Source organism: Bombyx mori, chromosome 16 (genome assembly GCF_030269925.1).
Source record: "Bombyx mori chromosome 16, ASM3026992v2".
In the NCBI taxonomy this organism is placed as follows: domain Eukaryota; kingdom Metazoa; phylum Arthropoda; class Insecta; order Lepidoptera; family Bombycidae; genus Bombyx; species Bombyx mori.
The window spans coordinates 13002472-13017132 of record NC_085122.1 but is presented as its reverse complement, the minus strand read 5'-3'; the positions used below and the strand labels follow the sequence as shown (position 1 = coordinate 13017132).

The 14661-nt window shown below is 37.2% G+C and overlaps 1 protein-coding gene across 1 annotated transcript in view; it reads left to right on the top strand.

Moving 5' to 3' along the window:
- Positions 1 to 14661, top strand: part of LOC101738291 (bicaudal D-related protein homolog) — a 111048-nt gene that overhangs the window by 59351 nt on the left and 37036 nt on the right. The gene's annotated exons all lie outside the window — the stretch shown is intronic.

Genomic DNA, 14661 nt, shown 5'->3' with positions numbered 1-14661 from the left:
AACGATGAAACTAATTACAAATAAATTCAATTGTTAAAACAAACAATCCGACAAAAGTGCACTGCGCAATAGTTTCCCGCTCACAAAGGCATTTCACATCGATTCGAAGCCTTATTCTGGGCGCTTGTTAATTTTGTAATCGAACATTGAATCGTTTTTTACGGAAATCGTGTTGCGTTATCCGCGTGACCTTTGATAATAGGCCTAGCTTAGGTACCTCGTGGTCGTGGCGCCGACGACCGCCAGTCCGACGTCCCGAGGAGGAGGGTGATGGGAGAGATGTGCTCCGCACTAAACACTTCACCTTCCCCCCTTTACCTTTTCATGAGTTCTGTCTCATGTGAGGTTTGGACGTTGGTTGTTGAGTGACAGGAGGTTTTAGTCGGTTCGACTCCGATATGTTCCGCCCGCCCTCCCCAGTGGAGGGCGGAAGTCCGGCGATTTACTCCTGACCAAAAAAAAAAAAAGCTCAGGTGCCTCACCTCGGATGCTACTACAGAAATTGAAATAATGGCAATTCATACGTGTTCTTTTTCTCCACCTTATCCCACTAGGTGGGGTCGGCACAGCGAATTTTTCTAATCCATTCTCTTCTATCAGCCGTCATCTCAACACTCAATCCTCTCTCTCTCATATCGTCATTCACACACTCCATCCATGTCTTCTTCGGTCGACCTCTTCCCTTTCTACTACCATTTCCATACATCTCCTAGTCACATGCATCTTCTCTCTACGCATCACATGTCCATACCACGCTAACCGTCCGCTCTTTAATTTGTTAATTACCAGGGCTACTTTCACACTTCCTCAGATATACTCATTCAACCAAAATTCAATAGTAAATCATACATATTATGGTTTTTATCATATTTTGTTTAGTTTTACCAAATTTCACCGAAAACAAAACATAGTTTCTTTAAAAGTTTTATGAATATTGTGCAATTAATTATTATAATTATATGTACGACACGCAAAAACTGTAGAACAAATTATGACATTATTTTAAATTATTTATTTTAATTTAAATCCGATCAGTATATCGATGGTCTTGCACACATGAAATTATGTATTTTATTTCACGAATTAAAATTAAAATGATACCTCTCTGGTGTATGTTGGAACTTCTGGGTGGTCGAGCTCACGGCTAAGTGATTAGAGGAGCCCATAGACATCAACCATATAAAAGCCGCCGCCCATCTTGAGACATGGACTCTAAGTCTCAGCTTTTACAGAACAACGACTGCCCCGCCCTTCAAACGGTACTGCTACTATCATACTACTGTACCGTACTTCTCTTTATCTTCTACATAACGGTAAAACTATCTGGTTTGGTCTTAGCTGTACAATTTTTCCGCACGTTTCTTCGACGCGGCTGAGATATGACAGCGCTTACTGTACAACTTACGCAATAATGTTTTTCATTGTAAGTTTATCGTTTGCAATGATATTGTTACGCGCTGGGGTTCGGGATAAATAAAATTCTACCGAATAACAAGTTAAAAACTGTATTCAACAATTTAAAACTCTCAATTCGCTTCTTCCGCTTCGCTTCAGGTGATCAGTTCGCTGTTTCGCTTCGAGTAGTTCCGATTACGAACTGACTGCGTGCCACCCCTGCAACGCTTTTATAGCCGATACCACACCCCTAGAATTATCGAGAATATTCCACACATCTCTAGTATTGTGTTTCCACTATCTGACAATATATGGCGTTGTACTTCTCGAGCGTTCTAGGTGCTGCTAGATCCTTCGACTGTTCGGCGAGAGATGGCGTTACTCTTACCGGCGTAACAATATTACGTGAGAGAGCTTCCAGATGTTCGAATTGCCTTTGACTGACAGACTGACACTTAACTGACTGACAGACTCGGTCGTAGTTAGCGACCCTGACTGTCGCGCCGAGGGTCGTGGGTTCGGTTCTCGCATCGGGCAAACATTCGTGTGATGAGGTTTGTTTGCTCTATGTCTGGGTGTTTATTATCTATATGTATTTATTTACTCGCATGTAAGTATGTATATCAGTCTCTGGTACCCATAACACAGGGAAACCTAAATTAGGGCGGATGACCGTGTGTGATTTGTTCCCAATTATTATTGTTACGCGCTGGTGTTCGGGATAAATAAAAAATTCTATCGAATTACAAGTTAACGCTGTATTAGCACTTAGAAGCTTAGAACACTTAACAAACACTTTTAAAACTCTCAATTTGCTTCTTCCGCTTCGCTTCAGGTGATCCGTTCGCTGTTTCGCTTCGAGTTGGTCCGATTACTGTCTGACTGCGCCCCATCTCTGCTACGCCTTTATAGTCGAGACGAAATCCCTAGAATCGTCGAGAATATTCCACAAAAGTCTAGTATTGTGTGTTTCCGCTATCTGACAATAGATGGCGTTGTACTTCTCGACGTGGACGAGCTGATCACCTCCTTAAGTTGTTACCGAAGCCCGTAGGCATCTACAACGTAAATTCCGTCACCTACCTTGCCCACAAGCTCATAAGGTCTTAGTTTTGAACAGTATAGTAAAACGGCAGACCCATCCTTCGAACCGAAATGAAATGTAGGTTCAAATACTGTTATTTTTAAACAGTATTTCATGTCAGAGATGCATCAAATCATCTCAAATTTATTTTTATTGGTGCAGATGTATGTTTCTGGGTCTTGATCGGTAGGAGGCCTAGTGTATTCGTATTGAACGATGCGACTGTACTGGCTTCCTATTCTGTGATAAGTTTTATTATTAACTTTTTTTTATTGCTTTGATTGGTGGACGAGCTCACAGCCCATCTGGTGTTAAGTGGTTACTGGAGCCCCTAGACATCTACAAATCCGCCACTCACTTTGAGATATAAGCTCTAAGGTCTCAAGTATAGTTGCAACGGCTGCCCCGCCCTTCAAACCGAAACGCCTTACTGCTTCACGGCAGAAATAGGCAGGGTGGTGGTACCTACCCGCGCGGACTTACAAAAGGTCCTACCACCAGTACCATTAAGGTGTCTCCTGATAAAATAAAAAAAGCAAAATAAATAGATTGGCGTTCAGATAGTATCAGTAGTAGGAGCCTACACCAACCTGTCTACTTCATCCATAAATAATTTGGTGTAAACATGGACAATATTCTGTATTAAACACAAAAGTAATGTACTGAATTATATACGTTCTATAACTATTTTGATATTTATTATAAGTATTATTCTATTCAGAAAAGGATTAGATCACCACAAAATGTTTTAATAGTTGCAACAGCCATAAATGTAAAGAACAGTGGCTCTCAAAGTTCTAGTGTTTCTTTAATTAGGACTGGGTATTAACAGTCGGTGTCAACAGATCAGGAATCTGCCTAATTTTTACTTTTATTATTAACTATTACATAAATAAATCGATACAGAATAACATACAAAAACACGCTAATTAAAAATATTAAAATACTATAACATTTGATTAAAATTCATGTGCAATTATGTTCTGTCTAGAGAACCACATACATACTCTTGACTAAAGGATTTGAAAAAAACATTCTAGAAAGAAAAGCAAATTGTATATTTCTACAATTTTTATTATTTCATAATGTATTTTAAAAAAAAAAATTTTTGTTTGTAAAGTCGGCTTACGGACGATAGTTTTACGTGATAACGTCAGTAGCAGGACTATTCGAACTGCTAGCTCTTTTGCGGTATTTTTTTTTATTGCTCAATAAACAATGTAAATGCTGCCACCTACCTTGAGATATGAGTTCTAAGGTCTCAGTTTTACAGTACAACGGTTGCCCCACCCTTCAAACCTTCATGCTTCACGGCAGACATAGGCAGGGTGGTGGTACCTACCCGTGCGGACTCACAAGAGGTCCTACCACCATTAGATGTGACTATGACAAGAGAAATGTGTCACAAGCCAATGTTTGCGCCGATCGTGCCTCTCTATCACTTGTTTCGCGCTCTCGCTTGCACTCTCTAGCTCAGGCGGAACGTGACCCTTTTTCATGCGTGTAGCTGTTGTTCATCGATTTATTAAAAATGGTTATACAAATAATTTAAAAAAAATTGTTATACAAATAATTTGAGAGCCTTTGTTCAACTAGTTTAACGCAACATTTCCTAAACATTAATTATGCTAACAACCTTGACTTTTATGCTAAAAGATGGCTTTGAATACGACGGACCAATGTCGCTCCGAGCTTTAAATAAGCTCGTTTAGTAGACTTTAAGCGTCAGACGCCACGTAATAGAATACTTTGCAATGGAAAATATTTTTTAATGTAGCTATTTTTACCATGGACACGGGATATCGGATGGATTATGGGATTCTCTGTCACTATAAAAAATATATATATAATTGCAATAACTCAAATTTTAGAATAGAAACTGTGTTGTTCTGCCTCATGGATTCGTGCCTATTTTACATTCCGTTCAAACCTTTTTTTTTTGGGATGCAACGACTCCCCTTCGAACCGCAAAGTTCCGTTAAAAAGGTTGTCTTCCTCACACAGAAACTATACCTTCCTTCTGATCTAAACTCCAAACACTCAAAAGAGAGAATATGTACATCTCGAAAAGTTACGGCAATAACAACCTTTTGTGTTTAACAGATAAGTAGTAAAACTGCTTGCACTAAATCCAGCTTAAGTCGTTGAACCACGGAAAGAATTCACATCATAATACGGTTTTCATTTATCGTGTTAGGTACGATGCATTACAATTTGCAGATTCAAATAGAATAGTGAAAGTGAAACAGGACAGTTGCGCGCGCGTGTGTGTAGTAGTCCTGTAAACGTTTTGTGTGTGTGCGTATTAACAGAGTCGGAATCGGGAAATCTATATATTAATACGCGAAGCAAAAACTTTGTACCCCTTTTTACGAAAATTGCGCGGATGCAGGAGTGTGAAATTTCCCACACTTATAGAGAATATTGAGAAGGAGTGCAGAATGCTAATATTTTTTTTTAATTATGCATTAAAAATATGTTAAATCAATAAAAATAAAAATTGCACACACTACCATGTATTTGACACACAAACACACACATAATAATATATATACTCTTTGTTTATTGTCAAACTTTTCTTATTCTTAAAGTCTGTGCTTAAATTGAAAATAGGTTTATCTTTAATATTATTTGTCTATAGTGCAGTCTTGCCGAAATCTGTGATTATAGAAGTATAATAGACTTTGACAATAGAATCATATTAATGTTCAAACTTAAAAATCAATTAATTATAATAATGCTATTGCGGGAGTCCTAGTGTTATTAGTTACCTTAAGGGAGCAATTTCCTTACCTATCCTTTAAAGGAGAAAATATTACAGCTTCATAGCAAAATAAACGTACTATTCACCTGTGCGAGTAATAAATATACGTATTTTAAAGGGGATTGCCCACTCTCCATAGTGTGCTAGGCCCAAGATGGACATCAAATATTACTATAAAAATGTACTGATTCAAATTCTTAAATGTATTGGATATCTAAAAAATATATTGAAATTGACGCCACTATTATAAAAAATATAATAAAAATAAAAACTCGTTTTGAGGTTAATTTTCTACATAAATAAGTGTCGGATTGTGAGATACTTCAAGAACTTTTCTTTTCTTAATGTTTAAGATGTTCCTAATGTATTTTTATCCAATAGGGTATAAAAAACACACTTAATTCTTTAAATATCTATATTTTCTTCATCTTCATACACAATTAGTATCATCTAAAAATAGCAAAGGAGAGCATATACACGGTTTTAAATCTCGGTCAGGGTAAAACCACAATTCACACAATGTCTTTTAGTCGTAGTATGAAACGTTATTGATAAAAGTAAAATAAATCGAAGAAAAATCAAAACACATCCATTTTGTACGCAAGCACAACACCACAAGCAGCAAGCGAAGTGTCAGTCGGTCAGATTAAATTCAGTGTTGTCAGTATAAAGAAAAATAATTACATGAAATTCATATATCGATTATTTTTTTAAATAACCGATAATTGATTTATATCTTAATCTTTTTTTTACGAGTACACATTATTTTTTATGTTTTTGTTTTTGTTGTACATATTTAAATAACAATACTAGTAAAGTTTTTTTATTGCTTAGATGGGTGGGCGAGCTCACAGCCACCCTGGTGTTGGTAAGTGGTTACTCGAGCCCACATACATCTACAACGTAAATGCGCCACCCACCTTGAGATATAAGTTCTAAGGTCTCAAGTATAGTTACAAGTTACAGTCCAATGGGTATGTCTTCGATGTTATTTTATGTGCATAAAATCCATTAAAATCGTTTGATTAATGATAATACTTAAAATGATTTATTTATATGTTTTATTTATATACTCAAAATATTTTTCATACGTAAAAGGATTTGAAGCTGGCAATATTTTTCCCGCAAAAATAAAAATCCTTGTTTTTTCAATAGAGTTACTTTTTTTAAACTATTTATTGTAAACTATAGTGGCGCTTATTTGCAAGAAAGTAAATGCATATTTATTTATGACAAAATTAATGCACTAAGTATTTTTTCTATAATCTATTGTCCGCTTTGGGCCTAAAATGGGCCATCCCCTTTAGTGTTTTAATTTTTATTACTCAATGCTATTTTTACATCCCGCAAGTAACGAACATATTATGCTAAGTACATATTTTCTTAAAAAAATTGGTCGACTAATATATATGTTAAGCGGTCACCGAAGCCCATGGACATTAGTATCGTAAATGCCGTCATGTTCTTGAGATATGAGTTTTAAGTCTCACTTTTTACACTACAAGAGTCGTCTTGCCCTTCAAACCGAAATGCATTACTGCTTCACGGCAGAAATAGGCAGGGTTGTGGCATCTACCCGTGCGGACTCCCAAAATGCCCTACCACTGGAAAAGTTACTGGTGGTACTGGCGGACCTCTTGTGAGTCAGCGCGGGTAGGTACCACCACCCTGCCTATTTCTGCAGTGAAGCAGTAATGCGTTTCGGTTTGAAAAGTGGGGCAGCCGTTGTAACTATACTTGAGACCTTAGAACTTATATCTCAAGGTGGGTGGCGCACTTACGCTGTGGATGTCTATGGGCTCCAGTAACCACTTAACACCAGGTGGGCTGTGAGTTCGTCCACCCATCTAAGCAATAAAAAAAAAAAAATTAAAAACTTTTTTCACTAGCCCATCTAATATAATTAAAAAATATTCTACTAATTCCACACCTGTACTTTTAGTTACCGCCGCATTCGCGTTCCGTGACAATCGACTATTGCAACCAAACATTATAGGTCTGAGCACGCGCGTCCCCGACTCCTAAAGCAACATAAGGCAATCGCACATGACTTAAAGACTACTGGTAGACAGTAGAGAGTTGAGCTGTTTAGTTGAACTTCGAGGATTTATGGAGCGCGCTGACCTGAGGAATAAAAGGACGTACCCTGCTAACCAGAACTCATGGGACGTTTGTAGCTGAAACAGGCAATAAGGTGGGCCAATCCTAGTTGGCATACCAGTTACTACGCAAATTTTTAAAGTGTTTCATTTTCATTACTCTATATCGTTCCCCCATCGTGGATCCATAAGGGACGTGTATAATATATAATGCTGCCTGCATACTCAAATACATCGGGACTTGTCTCCTTTTTAATACGCTTTTATTAGCTTCAGACGTATGTATGTATGTAACAGAATCTTTGAACATGGTTTTGATCCCCTTCCAAACGTCAGATTAACTCGAAATTTAGCATACTTATTACGGGTCGATGACAACTTAATATTTAAAAAAAAAAAGAAAAATTGAAATTTATTTAAAAAATGAATAATAAATAATAGTATAAAGAAACTAAAAAAATACGCTTTTATAGAAAATTCAACTAAAAAATAGAAAATAAATTTTAATAAATTTGAATTGAAAATAGTGTAAGAAAAAATGATTTCATTGTAAAAAAGCGTGGAGTGCTTTTCAGCATATTATCAAAATAACCCTTCTACTCATATCTGTTCATAAAATATTTATAACTATTATTTATTATTTTATTTATTTTATTAGTTATTTCTAACACAATTGTATCATTTCATACACTGGCTCTATCACCTATTAGGTTACTTCAAAATCGGATCAGCGCCGACAGATAGCCCATTGAGTTTCTCGCCGGATCTTCTCAGTGGGTCGCGTTTCCGATCCGGTGGTAGATTCTGCGAAGCCCTGCTCTTGCTAGGGTCAGTGTTAGCAACACTCCGGTTTGAGTCCCGTGAGCTCACCTACACACGTTAGGGTAAAGCTGAAATAGCCTCTCAAGGCTATCAGCATAGGTAGGAAACAAAAAAAAAGCCAACAGTTGTACCGACCAGTGCAGACCATTACAATTGTAACGGTCACTTATCATCATCAGCCTATAGCAGTCCACTGCTGGACATAGGCCTCCCCAATTGCTCGCCACTGAGCACTACCCTCGGCTTCTCTCATCCAGTTCATGCCAGCCACCCTGCACAGATCACCACTCCACCGAGCCTGAGGGCGTCCTGCACTACGTTTTCCAATTCGTGGTCTTCACTCGAGAACGCGTTTACCCCAACAATCACTTAAATGACACTTAATACAAGTTTGGCGATGATTTCAACGGTAATATATATTTCATAAAAGAATGTACCAAAAGACAAAACCCGATCAGCCATTCGTCGGGTTGTTGAAAAAACTGTGCTTGCTTTTATTCGGAACTACTATTTTACAATACATTTTTAAATTTACTAGTTATACAATTACTAAAGTTACATTTTTAGCCAGTATTTTATTTATTAAGTAATTTAACAACCTAAAAGCACATAATATTATTATCTGCAACACGCTTCGTCAGATTATAGAAACAATACAAGTTGTAACTAAAATGTCCATATAAGACAATGGACATGTCTTCATAGCTTCATAAAGTAAGTGCTTGATAGTAGCGTAAATGTCCTTCGAGCGTCTCTCTGTTGTGATTCCGTCGTCGACCTATATCTAACACACTTCGGTCATGTGTTTCGTGAAAATTCTCGTTTGATATCACTACACCTGCAACAATTGGTATTGCAAGGTACGCCCATACCTTTTCTAAAGTATCAAAAACAGCTTAGCGACTTCAAACAAACAAATGCAATTTAAACAAGTATCAAATGTTTGGATGCATTACAATTACATTACATTAACTTTGTTTCAGTTCTTTACCGAGTGTCAGCTTTGTAAGTCAGTGAAAGTGACACAATAAAAGCTCGTATTATTCTTAAATCATAACATCGTATCAATTTGGATATGCCACTGACAGTGTCTAAGAATGGCCATTGTGAAAACGTCCTACATGACTGTGTAATCAAAAGATGTACTCTAGCCAGATTTAGTTCAGGGCTGTCAGTAGCCATGATTTCAATTTAGAGGGACGCGTAGCTTGTTGACTGGAAGCTACAGTTGGTTCGGACTTTTTCTAAGATATACATTTAACGTTTGGTTTACTTGTGAACCCTAAAGGGTGTCGGCGTTATCTGTTGTGAAATCATTCATTTAGAAATTCAAGCCAATGTCTTCAGGTGAAAGAGATTTCTACTATTCTCCCAGAACTAGGTAGCTTATGATTGTTTTATTGAAATGGTATACATTCACCATTGCCACTGCGTTACGACAAATGCATTGGTATCCATTTAGTGTAGAATCCGGAAATTGTGAAAACAATGTAATAATTCGCAAAAAGTAAATCTTTATAGAACGTGGCAGCCCTGAGTTTTGTTCTTACGGTTCATGGGTTCACATAAGTCGTTCAACGTGTCTGAACTGGGTCGGTGAACACTATACAATGGCTTTCGTCAACCCTATTTCTGTGGAGTTTCTAGTAGGAAATACTAGTACTTATTACTCTCTTATTCATATGAGATTACGCTGATTTCTGAATTATACTGCGATGGCTGGTGGTGTGATGATGAAGAGGTTTGTAGACAAATAGTTCCTAGAAAATGTGACTGGAAACGAATCTATTTAGATGACCTAATTCATATGCTTTGAGCCCGCTGAATTTCTCGCTGGATCTGTGATAGATTTTACTGGTGGTAAGACCTCTTGTCCGCACGGGTAGGTACCACCACCCTGCCTATTTCTGCTGTGTAGCAGTAATGCGTTTCGGTTTGAAAGGTGGGGCAGCCGTTGTAACTATACTGAGATCTTAGAAAATATATCTCAGAGTGGGTGGCGCATTTACGTTGTAAATGTCTATGGGCTCCAGTAACCACTTAATACCAGGTGGGCTGTGAGCTCATCCACTCATCTAAGCAATTAAAAAAAAATGCTTTGAGCCCGCTGAGTTTCTCGTTGGATCTTCTCAGTGGGTTGTGATTCCGATCCGATGTTAGATTCTACGAAGCACTGCTCTTGCTAATGCTAGTGTTAGCAAATTCTCACAGGTTGAGCCCGTGAGCTCACCTACCCTTCCGGGCGTAGCTGCAATATGCCCTTAGGCTCCCAGCGAATAGGTAGAGCAAATAAATGCTTTATTGAAAACTGTATTCAAGATCTTAACCACGATTCGTTTTATAGTATGTAGTCTAGTACATTAAATGGCGTGCCAGCGTCTCTACGTGTGCCAGCGAGTATACCCGGCGTTTTCCGGATCATATCGTAACTTATTACTCTATGTTTTTTTTTTTTTTTTTTGTTGCTTAGATGTGTGGACGAGCTCACAGCCCACCTGGTGTTAAGTGGTTACTGGAGCCCATAGACATCTACAGCGTAAATGCGCCACACACCTTGAGATATAAGTTCTAAGATCTCAGTATAGTTACAACGGCTACCCCACCCTTCGAACCGAAACGCATTACTGCTTCACGGCAGAAATAGGGGGGTGGTGGTACCTACCCGTGCGGACTCCCAAGAGGTCCTACCACCAGTGATGAAATTAATATTATTAATTAATATTAAAATATGCTAATAGTTAGCACAATACGTAAATGTCAACGGAATAACACTTTAGTACTCCGTGACTATGAACAACTTGAAAGTATTCGGAACATCAGAAATCAAACCCGCAAAATTATAATTTGCGTTATTACTGGTGGTAGGACCTCTTGTGAGTCCGCACGGGTGGTACCACTACCCCGCCTATTTCTGCCGTGAAGCAGTAATGCGTTTCGGTTTGAAGGGTGAGCCAGCCGTTGTAACTATACTGAGACCTTAGAACTTATATCTGAAGGTGGGTGGCGCATTTACGTTGTAGATGTCTATGGGCTCCAGTAACCACTTAACACCAGATGGGCTGTGATCTCATCCACTCATCTAAGCAATAAAAAAAAACATATATCAAGGAATTAAAACAGTACAAGTATACGACTTGGGAAAACAAAGAAAATACCCATATAATTTACGAGAAATTTCCTCGGAGTTCGTTCAGCCATTTTTTCGTCGTCGAATAACAAACATAATATAAACTTTCTGATTTATTGTATTAGTATATTATACATATATACTATGATATTATTATATAGTACTTTTATTGTATATTGTAATAGTATGTAACTGTATAGTTTAAAAACAACTGCTTTTTTGTGATCTTTGTTTTGTTGGGCCGATGAGTTCACTATAGACCTTGTATTAAAAGGAGAATAAATAAAATAAATAAATAAATATTTACTAACAATCACGCCACGTTAACTGGTCCCGTGATAAGTTCGTAAAGAGCTTGTGTTACAGGTACCAGATAACGGAAATAAATGTAAGATTTATATTATACACGTACATATATTTAATATACATCCATAACCCTGGAAACACATTTATATTTATCATACAAATATCTTCCCTTGGCGGGATTCGAACCCGCGACCCCCTTGTGTAGTGACCATGTCACTTACCACTACACCAGACGGCCGTTAATTAAATGAAACAATAAAAAGAAAATCGTCATTGAGGAATGAGGTCGTTGTCTCAATTAAGACGGGTAACGGCTGTCTCACTCTTAAAACCTTATCTCATAATACTAACACACGGCTAGAAACATTCGTAATCATGCGACAATATGAAACAACAACACAAAATTAAGAAGCAACGAGAAAAATAATAATTTCAAAGCAAAAATTATCACTTGTTTTGTTGAATATTCTTCTTTATTAAAACACTTTTGTTTCAACATTCATAATAGTCTTGTAAATTCGTACCAGACAAAATAAATATAAGTATATTGTTTTTATGTATGTACGTACGTAATGTATGTATGCACGTTGGTCGCGCATTTGTTCAAATATCAGAACAATGTGGCCTGACTGCTTTGTGACGTCATCGTTGCTATGAAAACCAAAAGTATTGCAAACCCTTGTCTTCTATACGACCGCGTATTGCTCACTGAGTTTCTCCCCGGATCTTCTCAGTGGGTCGCGATTCCGAGCCGGTGGTAGATTCTGCAGAGCACTGCTCTTGCTAGGGCTAGTGTTAGCAGCACTCCGGTTTGAGCCCCGTGAGCTCACCTACACACGTTAGGGTGAAGCTGAAATAGCCTCTCAAGGCTATCAGCATAGGTAGGAGAAAAAAAAAATAGGACCACGGTAATATCGTCCGGTGGTAGATTCAGCGAAGCACTGCTCTTGCTAGGGCTAGTGTTAGGAAATTCTCTCAGATTGAGCCCGTGAGCTCGCCTACCCGTCCGGGTGTAGCTGCCTCTTAGGCTATCAACTTTCAACTTTATTTTTTATAATTAACGTTACAATTCAATAGCCTGCCAAGTTCAGGCGATGTTATTTATCTATATGTCTAAGCTAAGATCTAAGAGTAAAGTTAATAGGGTTAGGCTGCCAGAGAATAGGTAGAGAAAAAATAATAATAATATAATTTTATTCACAACGCTTCACAGAACTACACCGGGTATCTTGTTCTTCAGCCCACGACTCAAACCTTCTATCTAACTCTATATATGTATATAAATGAATTGCTGTTCGTTAGTCTCGCTAAAACTCGAGAACGGCTGAACCGATTTGGCTAATTTTGGTCTTGAATTATTTGTGGAAGTCCAGAGAAGGTTTAAAAGGTAGATCAATATGAAAATACTGGGAATTAAATAAAAATAACTATTTTGTTTTTCCTTTGATGTGCTCCACGTCGGTCTCTTATTTATCGATTGAGGCACTACGAAGTCTGCGGGGTCAGCTAGTATAACAATAAAATGTATCCATCATTTTGAAACAACACACTTGCAAGTAAGTCTACACAATAAACATACAAACTATCTTAATTAGTAAGTAAAGTTAATTAAACAACAGTTATATGTTTGCGTTTCCGCGTCCGGAAGACGACGCACTTCCGGTAGACATCTTGCACGTTTCCCAACCATTGTGTCTCTAATTGTAATGGATGGAAAGCATCGTTTGTTTTATCACATTCAATTGTGCTCGATTTAATTTTTAGTGATGTCGTAATTACGGTGCGTTAAGCCGATATTACACTAAAACTGAGAGCCGTGTCTTAAGATGATATTAGTGTTGAAGTATCTGGGCTTTGGTCTGGTCATCAATAACTTAAAAAGATCTATAATAATGTAATTTCCTTAGTCAATTTCTCTTCAAGTGCTGTACTAAATGATTTCTTAATTTAACTAATATTTGTTTAATTATCGCAATCCTAACATAATCCAGATTTAGTATCATTGGGCATTTCCTCCTTACTTGAATGAATGAATGAAAATTCTTTATTGAACAAAAATATTGTACAAAGGCGAACTTAACGCTATGCAGGCAATGGCAAGGCATGTGATTTGTAAAAAATAAAGAACGTCAATTGTTAATGCTAATAACAATGTCTGTTGACAAACAGAGTAGAGAATAATCTATATATTAATACGTGAAGGAAAAACTTTGTATCCCTTTTTACGAAAATTGCGCGGACGGAGAAGTATGAAATTTCCCACGCTTATAGAGAATATAGAGAAAAAGTGCACAATGCGAATATTTTTTTAAAACAATACATAAAAGATACATTAAATCAATAAATAAAACATTACACACACTACATACCATGTATTTGACGCACACACGCATGCATACTATTTAATGTCAAACTTTTGTTCTTGACGTCTGTGGTCAAATGGAGAATAGATTAAATATTTTTTATCTTTATTAATATTTTTTTATAGTGCAGTCTTGGCGAAATTTGTGATTATAGAAGTATAAAATACAATCATAAAAGTATACAAACTTACAATTCCAATTAATTATAGTCGAATTTCGACTACTGCGGGACCTCTAGTAATATCTAAATTTGTATGCCTCCGATAGACTCCGTAACGATTGGACCGATTTCAATAAAGTTTTCAGGAAATTTTAAGATTGAATTAGCAGGTGTTTGACAGTGATCGGATTAAAATCAAATCAAAGACGGACTAGCACTGCGGGTCCGGGTTTGTCTAATTATCTATCAGTAATGGAGAATGCTAATTGCCGGATTTGTTGCAATAATTTCATTTATTAATTTATTGATGTATGCATTAAATAATAGAGCGTGCGGTTTAACTGATTTTGTGTGTCATTTTAAGCCAAACACATGTAGTGCTTTATATTTTTACTCTTCCGGCTTAGTCATCAAGTGGATCTAAAATAGGTTATATACCGATAATTTAATATAAATAATAATATGCATAATAATGAATACCAGCCTTCTGGGCACGCTGCCAAGCGACGATGGCTTTGCACAGTTATATTTTTCGTAATTA